The sequence below is a fragment of the Aegilops tauschii genome, chromosome 2 (genome assembly GCF_002575655.3).
Source record: "Aegilops tauschii subsp. strangulata cultivar AL8/78 chromosome 2, Aet v6.0, whole genome shotgun sequence".
Lineage (NCBI taxonomy): Eukaryota > Viridiplantae > Streptophyta > Magnoliopsida > Poales > Poaceae > Aegilops > Aegilops tauschii.
The window spans coordinates 477,932,862-477,945,667 of NC_053036.3; the positions used below are offsets into that span (position 1 = coordinate 477,932,862).

Genomic DNA, 12,806 nt, shown 5'->3' on the forward strand with positions numbered 1-12,806 from the left:
AATATAGGAACACTTGGGTGCCATGTTACTTCAAGCATAGATTTTTCCCGTTCTTGCAGTCTACACAACGAAGTGAGGGGTTCAATGCAGTCTTGAAGCGGTATGTCAACCCTCACAAATCAATTCTGAACTTTGTCAAGCAGTACCACAAAATACAGACGCGCATCCTCGTCAAGGAAGGGTGCAATGACTACAGGACAGAACATCTGGATCTTGACATGTGGTCACAATTCCCAATAGAGAAGCAGGCATACAAGACATAGACTAGAGATCTTTACTGCAAGTTCCGTGATGAGTTTTCGATGATTGGACGGTACAATGCATTCCAAATTGGTGTGGAAACGTTTGAGCTGAGACCAAATACGGAATGGGTTGTGAAGTATGGTTCCAGGAACTACTTGGTGATGGCAAAAATACCCGAGGGACAATTTTCGTGTGAGTGTACCAAAATGGAGAGGGATGGCATCCTTTGTTGTCACATACTGAAAGTGTTCACACATATTGGGCTTGATGTCATCCCGGAGAAGTACATGTTGACGCATTGGACACCAATTGCTGTGCCAAGTGTGCCAAGTGCCACTAGCCAACAACCTGATGTAATGCCTCCTGCCTCTCTAAAGGAAATTAGGCATGCTAACATGACCTCAGACTTCCAAAAACTAGCAAAGTTTGCTTGTGGTTCTGATGCAGCAAAAGACATTGTTGATAAACACATGCGTGCAGCGCGGACAGAGATTGTGCAGCTGAACAAGTCTAGAAGGAAAAAAGGGCTGCAAGAGAGGCAGGTCCGTCCGCTGGTGATAACAACCAGGATCCTCCCGTGCCGCCTACATCTACAGGGCCTACTCCAGCAACTACCCCTACTGGACATGCTCCACTGCCTACTCCCATGGGCCGTGGTGGACCACCTCCTCCCATGGAACGTGCTGGTCGTGGTCCACCATGTCCTCCCATGGGTCATGCTGCTCATGCTCCAGTGCCTCCTCCCATGGGTCGTGCTGAACAGAATCCTCCGATGGGTCATGGTGGGCCACGTGTGAGTAATGCTTCGGCATCTCTTCCTATGGGTAACACAACACAGGGCCATACTAACTACACTGAGCGGATGTCGCCTACGAGCAACGACGATGAGGTTGCAACTCATAGGGATCCACTAAAGTCCACTACAAAAGGGAGGGCAAGGAGTAGACGCTATCATTCAGCTCTTGAACTGCACCCAAAAAGGAAAAACAGGTGCAGCTACTGCAACTCAGATAGGCACAATGCTGCTGGCTGCCCTACGAAGTTGGCGTGACAACTTGGTGACATATAAGCAGTAGATAAAATGGAGGAAGCATCAAAAAAAATTCTGGCTTTGCACTGTTAGGACATGGATGGAACTATGAAGATCCAGCAACAAAAAAGTGCTTTGGAAACTTCTTCTTTATGTTGTTTAAACTTAGCATCTGGCCCATTTGTATTTCATGTTAAAAAAAGTCGTGTATGCTATCACTTTGCTATGTGTGAGGCTATCTATTTACCCATTTATGCCTCTATTGGCAAATTTACACATTTACGCATGCAACATAGTAAAAAGAAAAAATGTTACTATGTGTGTTGTCCTTTACTGATTGATTGTTTGATGGTTTACCAGAACCAAAAAGGGTTGTGCAAGTTAATTAGTATCAATGTGCAAGTATCTTCCCTGTATGTGCAAGCGTAACATCTCCAAGTACTATGCCATGTAAAATAGAAAAAGGAAAAGGAATAAAATTGTATCATTCTTAGGGTTAGAAAATAACACCATCAAAACTACAGTACAAAAGAAAACAGAATGTGCAACCTGGGGCAAAATCCCCAGATGAAATTGTGCAACTGAACTTGTGCTAGGTGTGCAACTGTATGAGTACCATTGTGCAACTATCATGCAGACCGATGGTATCGGATAAAAGAAGGAGCAAAAACAGAACTTACTCATTGTACCGTAGAACGTCCTTCCATGGGGCTTTGTTGAGAGTAGAGTCAACCATCTTGTAGGTCATTATCCTCCTCATGCTTAGGCACTCTTTTGGTTCGTAGTTTGGCAATTGTCTCCCATTCCAAATGCTAGTATTGAACAACATGAACACACCACATTCATTGCTGTGCAAGAAAAAAAAAGAAAAAAGACATCTGTTATTCGACGTGAGTTGGGGCCATAATCGTAAAAAGAAAACTAACAACCTTGCTTTTGCAAGACCGTGTTCTTGACCATGCAACTTTGTCCCCCTAAAAAATGTGGAACTACCCATTGATATATGTGCAACTGTATGAATACTCTGTGCAACTATATAACTTGGTTGGTGCCAAAAAATGTGCAACTACCAATTGATCTGTGTGCAACTGTATGAATACTTTGTGCAAGTTGATGGTTTGGGTTGGTGCCAAAAAATGTGCAACTACCCATTAATCTATGTGCAACTGTATGACTACTTTTTGCAACTAGATGGGTTAGAAGGAGCACTAACCAACTATAAAAAACAAAAAAGAGAGGAAAATGACGTGAATGCATGACTTACTTCCCGAGTTGCTTGGGTACATCAATGTCGACGACCTGAAAGTGACTGATGTTATGCTTTGGGTAGCGCTGCTTCCATAAACACCTCACCGCCCCCGCTATAGTTGAAGAACAGTGCATTAAGTCGAGGTTGTCGAGCTTCCTCCAAGAATCTAGCACCTCGAAACGCTGATCCCTTAAGTTGAGGTTAAACACCCAGTAGTGTCTGCCTCCTTCTTGATCATTGGGATCAGCGAACTCGAGCACAGGGAGCATCACCTGCACATATTGACAGCACATGAAAAAAGAAGGTAAAAAGTTGTCCAGAACTGACCAGTGAAAGCCAAGAGCTATTATGCAACACGAAAAGTTCAAAAAACACAAAGTTGTGTGGCCAGAAAAAACTGACCATATCTTGACGGTCTAGGTGATTAATCTTCTCAAATTTAGAATGTATCTCAGCAGCATTGTATATCCCTTGCTGCAAGCGTGTCTACATTTGAATAAATGAGTCTTAGGAAACACATTGTAAAAAAGGAAGGGACAAAAGGAACTTGCAATGAACAAGAACAACAGTTCTCATTAAACTTACAGCAACCCTCAGTGGCATGATGACCTTCTTTGAGTCCTTAGGTAAGTTTTCTCTGATCTGGATAAGACCAGCTTCGACAACACCATTAGATAGCCATTTGGTAGGCTTCATTGAGTCAGCCAACTCTTTTAGGCTCAGAAAGAACCCATCATAGTTAATGATTTCAGGGCTGTTTCGGAAAACAATGCGAGGGCAAAGAAAAAAGAACAAAAAACAGGATTAACTAGTTGCCGTAAAACACGTGAAAAAGTGAATAAAAATGAGTAATTGTTGTTAAGGTGTGCAAGGCATGATGTGCCAACTGTATAACTACTGTTGTGCAAGTGATGTTGAATGGAACTGCAAGTACAAAAGATGACTTCTGCAACTGCAAAAAAATTGAATTACTACTGTAGTGCTACTATTACATATGTCTATGACAAGATAATAAAAGATGTTCAACTGTATTACCATTTTTTTCAAGAAATCAATAAAACATGAAGATGCAAACGTAACAGACTGATTTACCACAAAATGCATTAGTTTTACCTTGTTTTTGTGACGTTTGCTCCAGGTATATTCCTTACATAATAGAGAACTGCCGCATAAAGCCTGTTCACTTGTTCATTGCAAGTGAACGTCTTTGTTTTATTGTAGTCGATGTAGGGAGACCTCTGGACAGCAGCTGGCTTGATTATCCTCCTTGTGCGTTTTTGCACTGGTGGGCCGGATGTGGTACTGCCGGACCCACTTGCACCCCCTAGAACACCTGTCACATCTGGGGTGTGAAACTCGTCTGGAGAATCCAAAATTATGATATGAATTGGTGCCTTCCCAGTGACCACCTTATCTGCAGCAACACAATCCTCTCTCACAGTTTCCAAATCCCAATCAGCTAGCTCACTGCTCTTAGATAACCCTGCCTCTTGTGGTGTCACTTGTGATTTGTTAGGCTCGTCCACTGTGGCAGCTAGGGGTCATCATCAAGATCCAAACCCAAGTCAAATGGTGGAGCGTTGCAGAACCCATCGCCGTGATATGATCTTGCTGATGATGCTCTACGAATGGGATGTACGCTGTTATTCTCTCCTTGGACATCCTTGGGTGCATCACCTGCTGACTTGGTTCGTGCAATTATGCTTGGCGGCGGTCTTGGCGGTATACACTACAAAAAAAAAAGACACATCCGTGACATTTTGGGCCGAACGAAATTTTTTTCTGTCATACATATGACACTTCTATGACGATAATTGTGACAAAACCCGGTATCATCATAGATGTGGTGGGCTCCTACTTCTATGACAAAAAATCATGACAGAAAATGGGCTTTTCGTCCTGGGCGGGCCGGAGACGCAGCTGCATGACATTCTTTGGGTCGTCCATGACGGAAAAAACCGTGGTAGAAGCGAGGGCGAGGAAAATTTTGGGGAGTTCCCGGTTATGGTGGGAGGTCGGGGGCCGAGCGATGCGCGTTTCTCTCATACACATACACGCGTGTGTGCAGGCGTTGGCTCTAACTTAACCCGAGCGAGGCATTGGGCTCTAACTGAACCCGAGTGATTGCACTGCAGGCTACGCGTTACTGAACCCGAGCGATCGATCGATGGCTGTTAACTGAACCCGATCGAGCGATTCCTTCGCTACTGCTGCTAACTGAAGCCGATCGATGCTGCCTCTGGATGAACAGTGAGCGTTGCTGGGGGGGTTTGGATGAATAGTTCCTGGTGGGGGTGGATGAACAGGACCCCGTGGTGTTGCCTCTGGATGAACAGGACCCCGATCGATCGAGCCGGTTGGGGCTGGTTGAACAGGACCCCGTGGAGGGCAGGATGAACAGGACCACCCCGTGGAGGGCAGAATGAACAGTAGACGGTGGAGGGCTGGATGAACAGTAGCCCGTGGAGGGGTGGTTGAATAGGAGCCCGTGGAGAGGGCTGGTTGAACAGTAGCCGGTGGAGTAGCGCGTGGTGGAGGCTGGATGAACAGGAGCCCGTGGATGAACAGTCGCGGGTGGAGGCTGGAGGAGGTCGACGGTGGATGAACAGTAGCCCGTGGAGGCTAGAAGGGGTCGATGGTGGAGATGAACAGTGTCCCGTGGAGTCCCGTTTTGCGGTACGCCACACCCCTCCCGATGAACAGGACCCCGTTTCGACTGTAGCGCTCCAACACAAGTCCGTTTCCTCCGTTTTGCGGTACGCCACACCCCTCCCGATCAACAGGACCCCCGTTTCGACCGTAGGAGGTCCGTTTCCTCCGTTTTGCGGTACGCCAGACCCCTCCCGATGAACAGGATCCCGTTTCAAACGTGGCCGGTCGAACACAAGGTCGTTTCCTCCGTTCTGCGGTACACCAGGCCTCGTTTCCATCGGTTGTTCCGTCCAAGCCCTCCCGATGAACACTACGACGCATTTCATTCCGACCCAGCCGGTTGGCTCCCCATGAACACGACGACGACGTTGTTTCTCCGTTCCGACCCAGCCATGTACACGAGCCCTGGCTGTACGTATGCGCGAGTAGGCGTTCGAGACCCCGCCCGTATGTACGTATGTGGCCGTATTTTCTTTCTTGCACACTGGCCGCTGTACGTACGTGTACATGCTACGTGCGCGCCTCTACTACTACACGTGCACGCCTCTACATCGACCAGTATGTACGTACACATTCGCGACCAGGATGACAATGCTATGTCCGCTTCGACCAGGTGGGTCCCGAATGTCAGGCACTTCCTTGCCTGCGAAGATGTAGCTGGTGGGTCCCAGCAGTCAGGGGGGCAAATCATTTTTTTTTGCCCGGACGCACTTCCTTGCGTGCGAAGATGTAGCTGGTGGGTCCCTGCAGTCAGGGGGAAATGTTTTTTCGCGAAATACGGTGGCCCGTCCGGTGGGTCCCCGCTGTCAGGTGGAGGAAATAATTATTTTCCGCGTAATAAGGAGGCACTTCCTTGCTGCGGCTGTGGACCCAGCTGTCAGCCTCTCCATGTACAGTCCACGTCCGATGGAATCCGTTCCTTGACCATGTTGACCATGCCGCGCCGAGAGCACCAGGGCGGTGGACGACGGCGAGGCCTAGGAAGGGGATGACGCGGAGCCGGGAAAGACGCGGCAGTGGAAGCCCGCGCGGAGAGGAGTACGAGAGTTCACTGGTTCGGCTGTGGTGTGAGGCCGCCGTCGCCGCAGGGCCTGGCCAGCGGTGGGAATAGTAGGGGCGGTGAGTTCTCCGCGGCAGCACAGCTGGCCACGGGAGGCAGGAGCATGCGGCACGACCGGCGCTGCTTTGGGCGGCTGGAGCAACAAGACCAGAGGTTGAAGAAGCACTACGGCCGTTGGATGGACATCATACGGTCACTGGAGCTAGAATCGTGCATATTGACTAAGTTGACAAAGCCCTCCGTCCCCGTCAACTTAGTAGGCCCACAAGTCAGCCTGCCACTATACTGGGTCCCAGCTAGCAGGGGGAGTATTCATTTTTTTGTGCGTAATAAGGACGCACTTCCTTACGTGCGAAGATATAGCTGGTGGGTCTGAGCTGTCAGCGGTAACGTTTTTTTGCGAAATACAGAGGCCCTTTCGGTGGGTCCCAGATGTCAGGTGGAGGAATCATTATTTTGCGCGTAATAAGGAGGCATTTCCTTGCGTGCGGCCATGGACCCAGCTGTCAGCCTCTCCACGTACAGTCCACTTCAGATGCATGTTGCTCGTTGACCACGTTGACCAGGCCGCGCCGGGAGCACCAGGGCGGTGGACGACGGCGAGGCCTAGGAAGGGAACGACATGGAGGCAGGGAAGACTCGGCAGTTGTTTCCCACATGGAGGGGAGTACGACTATACGAGGGTTTACTGGTTCGTCTGCCGTCGCCGGAGAATAACAACAGGTGTGGGTGAGTAGAGGGATGGCTAGGCCAGCGATGGGAGTACGGTGGGGCGGTGAAGCCTGCGCGGTAGCACAGCCGGTCGCGGGGAGGAGGGAGCAGGCAGTCCCGCCGGTGCTTGTTTGAGCGGCTGGAGCAGGAAGAGCAGAGATTGAAGAAGCACGACGGCCGTTGGATGGACATCCAACAGTCACTGCTTGTGCGTCAACCTTTTTTTAGGAAAGCCTCAAATCTGTGGAAAATAGCATACAACCCATCTGCCATTATTTCTAATAATTTACAGCCCATTTGCTAATTCTAAAGGTTTTTTTGGAGCCCATATTCTTTTTGTTAGCATTACAGCCCATATTGTGGCCACGGTTAAAAAATTATACGAAATGTTACATATTTCGGTGCGGTCCGAACTGTTTTTAATCCCGAAATTTTGAGTCACATTCAAACTGATTTTAAAAATAAATGTATATCAATATAAAATCCAACAAATTGTCCACGCATAAAAATTAATGCAATTTAAAATCTTGAAATGAAAAAAAGAAATTTAAAAGTAATTGCCGGTTTGATGTGTTTTAAAAATGTACAGCCCATTTCTCATTACTGATAGGACATTTTCTCGTCCAGCCGAATGAAGCTCTCCTCGTCTTGAAAGATTTGCAGCCCAATAGGCCTGACAAAGCGACTTACTTGGCAAATCACAAAAAAACTGGGCTAGCCATTTTCAGAAAGAAAAAAAACTACTGGGCTGGTCTGTGGTAAACATAAAAGAGAAGGCTGTTTAGACATGCCAGAGTGCCCCGCACAGCCCAGTTGACACCCTGCTTCTGTCTCAAAAACAAATTAGATAAATGCGACAACAAATATGGCGATTCATAAAAATGCCACTGCAATTTCCTAACTTTGAAAAATGCCACTGCAATTTTTGCAAACTTTGGAAAATTCCACTGCAATTTGCAAACTTTGAAAAACGCCACTCCAGACTACGAAAAATGCCACTGGGGATGGCATGAAATGGCATTTTCCAAAGTTTGGAAATTGCAATGGCATTTCTTAGAAACACCATATTTGGAGTGGCATTTATCAAATTAACCCAAAACAAAAATAACTGGGCGAGCTGCTGGGTCCCTGATGTCAGCCACTCGTTGTGCAACTCTCTCATTTATTGACTACGTTGACAATGGCATGGGACCCAGATGTCAGAAATCCATTACGAGGAGCCATTTTTTATTGGATTGAAATAAGGAGGCACTTTGCTTGCGTACTGCCATGACCTTGGCGGGTCCCTGTTGTCATCCTCTCCACGTACAATCATCTCCTGGTTGTGTACGCGTCAACTTGTTAGGTCCACAAGTCAGCCTCTAAACCCGTGGAGGACAAATACAACCCATTTAAAAAAATAACAGCCCATTCCATATGTTCAAATGGAAAGTTCAACATTCAGAGCAAAGTAACAGGTCTGATCCACATATAGAGTACTGAACTTCCACGTTGACAACCATCATAGCCAAGTTAACTATCTACTTCCACTAATACTCTAGTAGCGTACAAGTACTAACTTACTCTTAGCTAACTAGACGATGCCAGCCGCCATCTGTGGTACACGCTAAACGCCGGCACCGGCGTCCTCTGCCTCGCCTCGGACTTGCCAGAGGTGCGATAGGGCGCGTTGCTCGCACGCGTAGGCCCTTTCCATGCCGGCGCGGTCCACCGAAGCTTCGGCTTCTAAGCGGGAAACCCACTTGGCGAGCTGGTAGTAAAAATCGGCGTCGCAAACGCGTGCGTGCCCGACACCTCCAGGGCTATTTGTCGGGCGCTGGCCTCCACGTAGTCGGCCCACGTGCGGGCGCTCTGCTCGCGACTCAGAGCGTCGGTGCGCTGCTGCTCCATGTCCCGCTGGCGGCGCAAATCGGCGATACACTGCTCATCCGCCAAGCGGTCGCGCTCCAACAACTCCTGCTCCTCCGCCAGGCGGTCGCGCTCCAACAAGTCCTCGATCTCCGCATTGCCATCTAAAGACCGATAGAATGCCTCCTCCCTCCGTCTGCCTTCCGGTGAAAAACCGAACACTAGTTCCGGCGGTGACCGCCTCCGGCCACACCTATCGCGGACGGGCGGGGGCATGGCGGACGTGGCGAGAGCGAGGATAAGTGGCGAGCAACGTCGGGCTGGTGGGGGCTTATGAGGATAGGGCGAGTTGGGTCACGGTGCCACCATAGAAGGCCGAGAAACAGTACTTGTAAGCGGAAGGTAGCGTGACGGTCATCAGAATTCAATGCATAATGAAGCAGGCATGGCTTAGCGCGCCAGCTTGCCGTGGAAAACTAGAGAAACTGAAATTCTGACTATGTCGTCCCGTCCCGTCCGTGCTGGGTCGCACGCCGGCCTTACGGTCAAACGAGTGCACTCGAATCATCTCCCTCCTTGTCAATAATGATTCCACGGATTTAAAAGGCCTGCAACAATTAAAGCGCATCTTTTTTTGCATCAGTTAGTTGCCTTAATTATGGCCGGCTGCATGCGGGCACTCAAAATCGCTCGCAGCCAGTACGCGGAGCAGCATGCAACGAGTTGCAGCCAAGGGCATTAATTGATGAACTTTAGCTGGGAGATAAGGCATTTGCGAACGTTTTTGCTAGCAGTTTCTTCAGATTCGCATGGCATTTTCTTCAGAGCAGCTTGTTAGTTTCTTCAGAGGTAGGCATTTCTATTCAAAAAACTGCCACTTCGGATCTTGCGTCGCAACTAAAACAGCCAGGAGCGCATTAGTAGGCTAGCTAGTGATCGATCGGTAACTTGTAAACACTGAGCGAACAGATATAAGGAACAGTTAATGCATCTCAATGATTCACAGATCATATACAAATATGTAGCTCCAAAAGCAAAGATCAGCCACAACTAAAACCAACTAGTACGATTCCCATACATAAGATCAACATGTTAATGGATCTCAATGATTCACAGATCTTATACAAATATGTAGCTCCAAAAGCAAAGATCTAGAAAAAACATATGTTCTTCCTACTAACATGGATGCTTCTCTTGGCCAACATTCAGTACAGACTGAATGACAAATTTGTTTGTGAAGTCTACAATTCCTCTTGCAAACGTAAGTGGTTTCACCAATAGCTGGAACCATGGGAATGAACCACACATGATGGAGGAACATCCACTGCAATATGATTTGGTCTTCTCTTGATCACACGGCGAGAATATTTTCGGAATACAAACTTTAACTTAGGCAAAATGATGCCCATTGTATAATCAGACCAAAGCAATGAAGCACCTAGTGTTGGCCAATAAATAGTACAGTACTACTTTTCTGCAGTCCATGAAGTGACTATCCAATCTTTCTGTGTCTATTTTCAAATGGCACTGCATGTAGTGACTATACTATTCTCTTGTGCAGTTCAACCAAAATTGCGGTCACTTTGTGTGTTTGCTAAATAGCAACGGGCAGACATCTCTGTCTGCACAAATATCAAGCAGCTAGTAAACATATACCCCACCTTGTATTTTCGGTTTAAACATGTCTCTTCCGCTTAGATCTGTCATGTTTTGCACTGGACAATTTGACACAGTCATGTTTTGCCCTGGACAATTTCATACTGAATTGATTTGCTTGTTCAGAGCAGAAATATAGCGCCTATTCTTCATCAGACCAAGGATATCCATGTTCGCAGTGATGGAAGAGGTGAAATCGATACAACCAAAATTGAGCATCTAGTCATTGAATCATGTCCTGCACCTCCAATGTAGGTCCACTAGTATTACTATCTGATGACAGTACAAAAAGAGTAGCAAGATAGTAGCAAACCATGTACCTTCTTAATGAACAGCTCATAGTGCCACCAATTGGATATAAAGGTTTGGGAGAAAACATGCTCCTAATGTTGAACCAGTTGGACTTTTTGTGCAGTTCCACTAAACTCGAGCATCCCTGTTTGCATAGATATTGAAAGTGTGATTACTATAAAAGTGGCACTAGTTGAAGCATAGACTCACAAATATAAGCATTCCAATTTCTTAATGGGAAAAGGTAGCAAGACTGTTTCTAACCACCTTTTTGAAGGAATAAATAAGGCAACAGAGGCTGATGTCAGAAAGGTATATATAGTTCTTTCTGAAAGAATGATCGATTCCTGACCTTTCCTCTTCTTTTAAGCATATTTTGTGCAGTTCAACTAAAATAAAATGCCATCACCGCCTTGACAATTCAGTGACACTGTACAAAAGGAAATGACTTAACATTACATCATGATGTCAGGTATGTAGTCGACAGGCATTAGAGACAAACTTACAGACCTCCTCCGATAACATAATGAACATTAATTTTGACAAAGGTGTGACTAGCTTTACCGGGATAATTTGAGTGAACTCTACACCCTCTGTTCCTTAATATAAGAGGTTTTTGCAGTTCAGTTTAAAGTACCCAAACGTCTACTAGTATTTAGAAAAACATGTAGTAGTTTTCTTGAGCACATATCTGGGAAAGCTTGCCACCCTTTATTTATGTCCATACGCTAATGCAACACCATTCGAAATTTCAAATACTACAAATATACAATAATCCAGTGGCTAGTGCAACAGTAGAGTAGTTATTTTATTACAGGGTATAGTACAATGGTTTTACTGAACAGATTTCAATAAACTCTGGCACTGGAAGATTTCTATAAGAATTAACAATACAAAATGTAAAGGTAACACATTTCAGCATTGGTATACTAGCTGTGCATGAGCATTAAACCAAATACAAAAGTCTGAAGGTAACTAGCATTATTAAGTAATGACAGTATAAAAAAATTGCAAACCATGTACCTCCAAGGTAAATATCATTTCGAACTCGGGGGGACCTTAAAAATTGATATCCCAATCTTGATAATCGATCAAACATAAAAACTTGATCGAACGAATTAAGAGAACAGCCGGAGGAGGAGGTGCCCACTCTTAACCTTTCCTCTTGTCTTCATAATTTTTTGTGCAGTTTAACCAAAATAAAATGACATCAGCGCCTTGGCATTTTGGTGACACTGTACAAAAAAATTAACTTATCTCATGAAAGTGAGGTATGTAATCTATAAGCATTAACAGTGCAAAAATCTGAAGGTAGTAACAAGTTTCATCGTTGGTATACTGGCTGTGCAACATCATTAGAATGCCTTAGTTGAAAAATCTTTAATACATCCACAATCAACAGCTAACCCTGAAATAATCCAGTGACATTAAATGGCATTGCTTAAATTTATCGGTGGCATTAGACTGAGGTGCGGCATTAGTTAAATGTGGCATCACTTTAGCAGTAGCATTGCTTGACTTGACTGTTGGCGTTATACTAACAGCAAAAAAGTTAGACTAAGAGCATGCGAGGCCCATTCGGACAGTGGGCGCACCAGTACGATGTACCTCCACGGACGCATAGAGTGGTGAGGGAGGTATGGTTGCCCAGAGCAACAAATATCCAGGCAGCATATGTGGATTACGTCCCATTTTTGTTATGTTTAGCCACCTTTTTCCTATGTGAGGACAACAAACCGATCGACCTGGTCATTCTCTATTGCGTTGTCATGCCTTTCTACCCTTCTTTAACCAAGAGACACGAGACTCGTTCCTTAGCTACTGATTTTCCCCTTCTCAACCTAGATGCGGGTTCGATGCCTACTCTCTTGGACAGTACAGTCTCCCTTCCTTTCCTTATTCAACCCAAACATGGATTAGTCTGCATGAAGTAGGGTTTCCTTTAATAGTGCAAATTAAGGTTTTCATCTGCGTGACCAGCAGAGCAGAGGATAGCAAATTGGGAATATGGTGGAGTGGAAAAAGATCCACATGCAGCGACATGGCAGATGGGGCAATAGAACAAG

General features: G+C 46.1%; 1 pseudogene; it reads right to left on the reverse strand.

The window, feature by feature from the left end:
- Nucleotides 1–2,533: 2,533 nt before the first annotated feature.
- The window catches only part of LOC141041139 (uncharacterized), a 33,920-nt pseudogene continuing 23,647 nt past the window's right edge, over nucleotides 2,534–12,806 (reverse strand).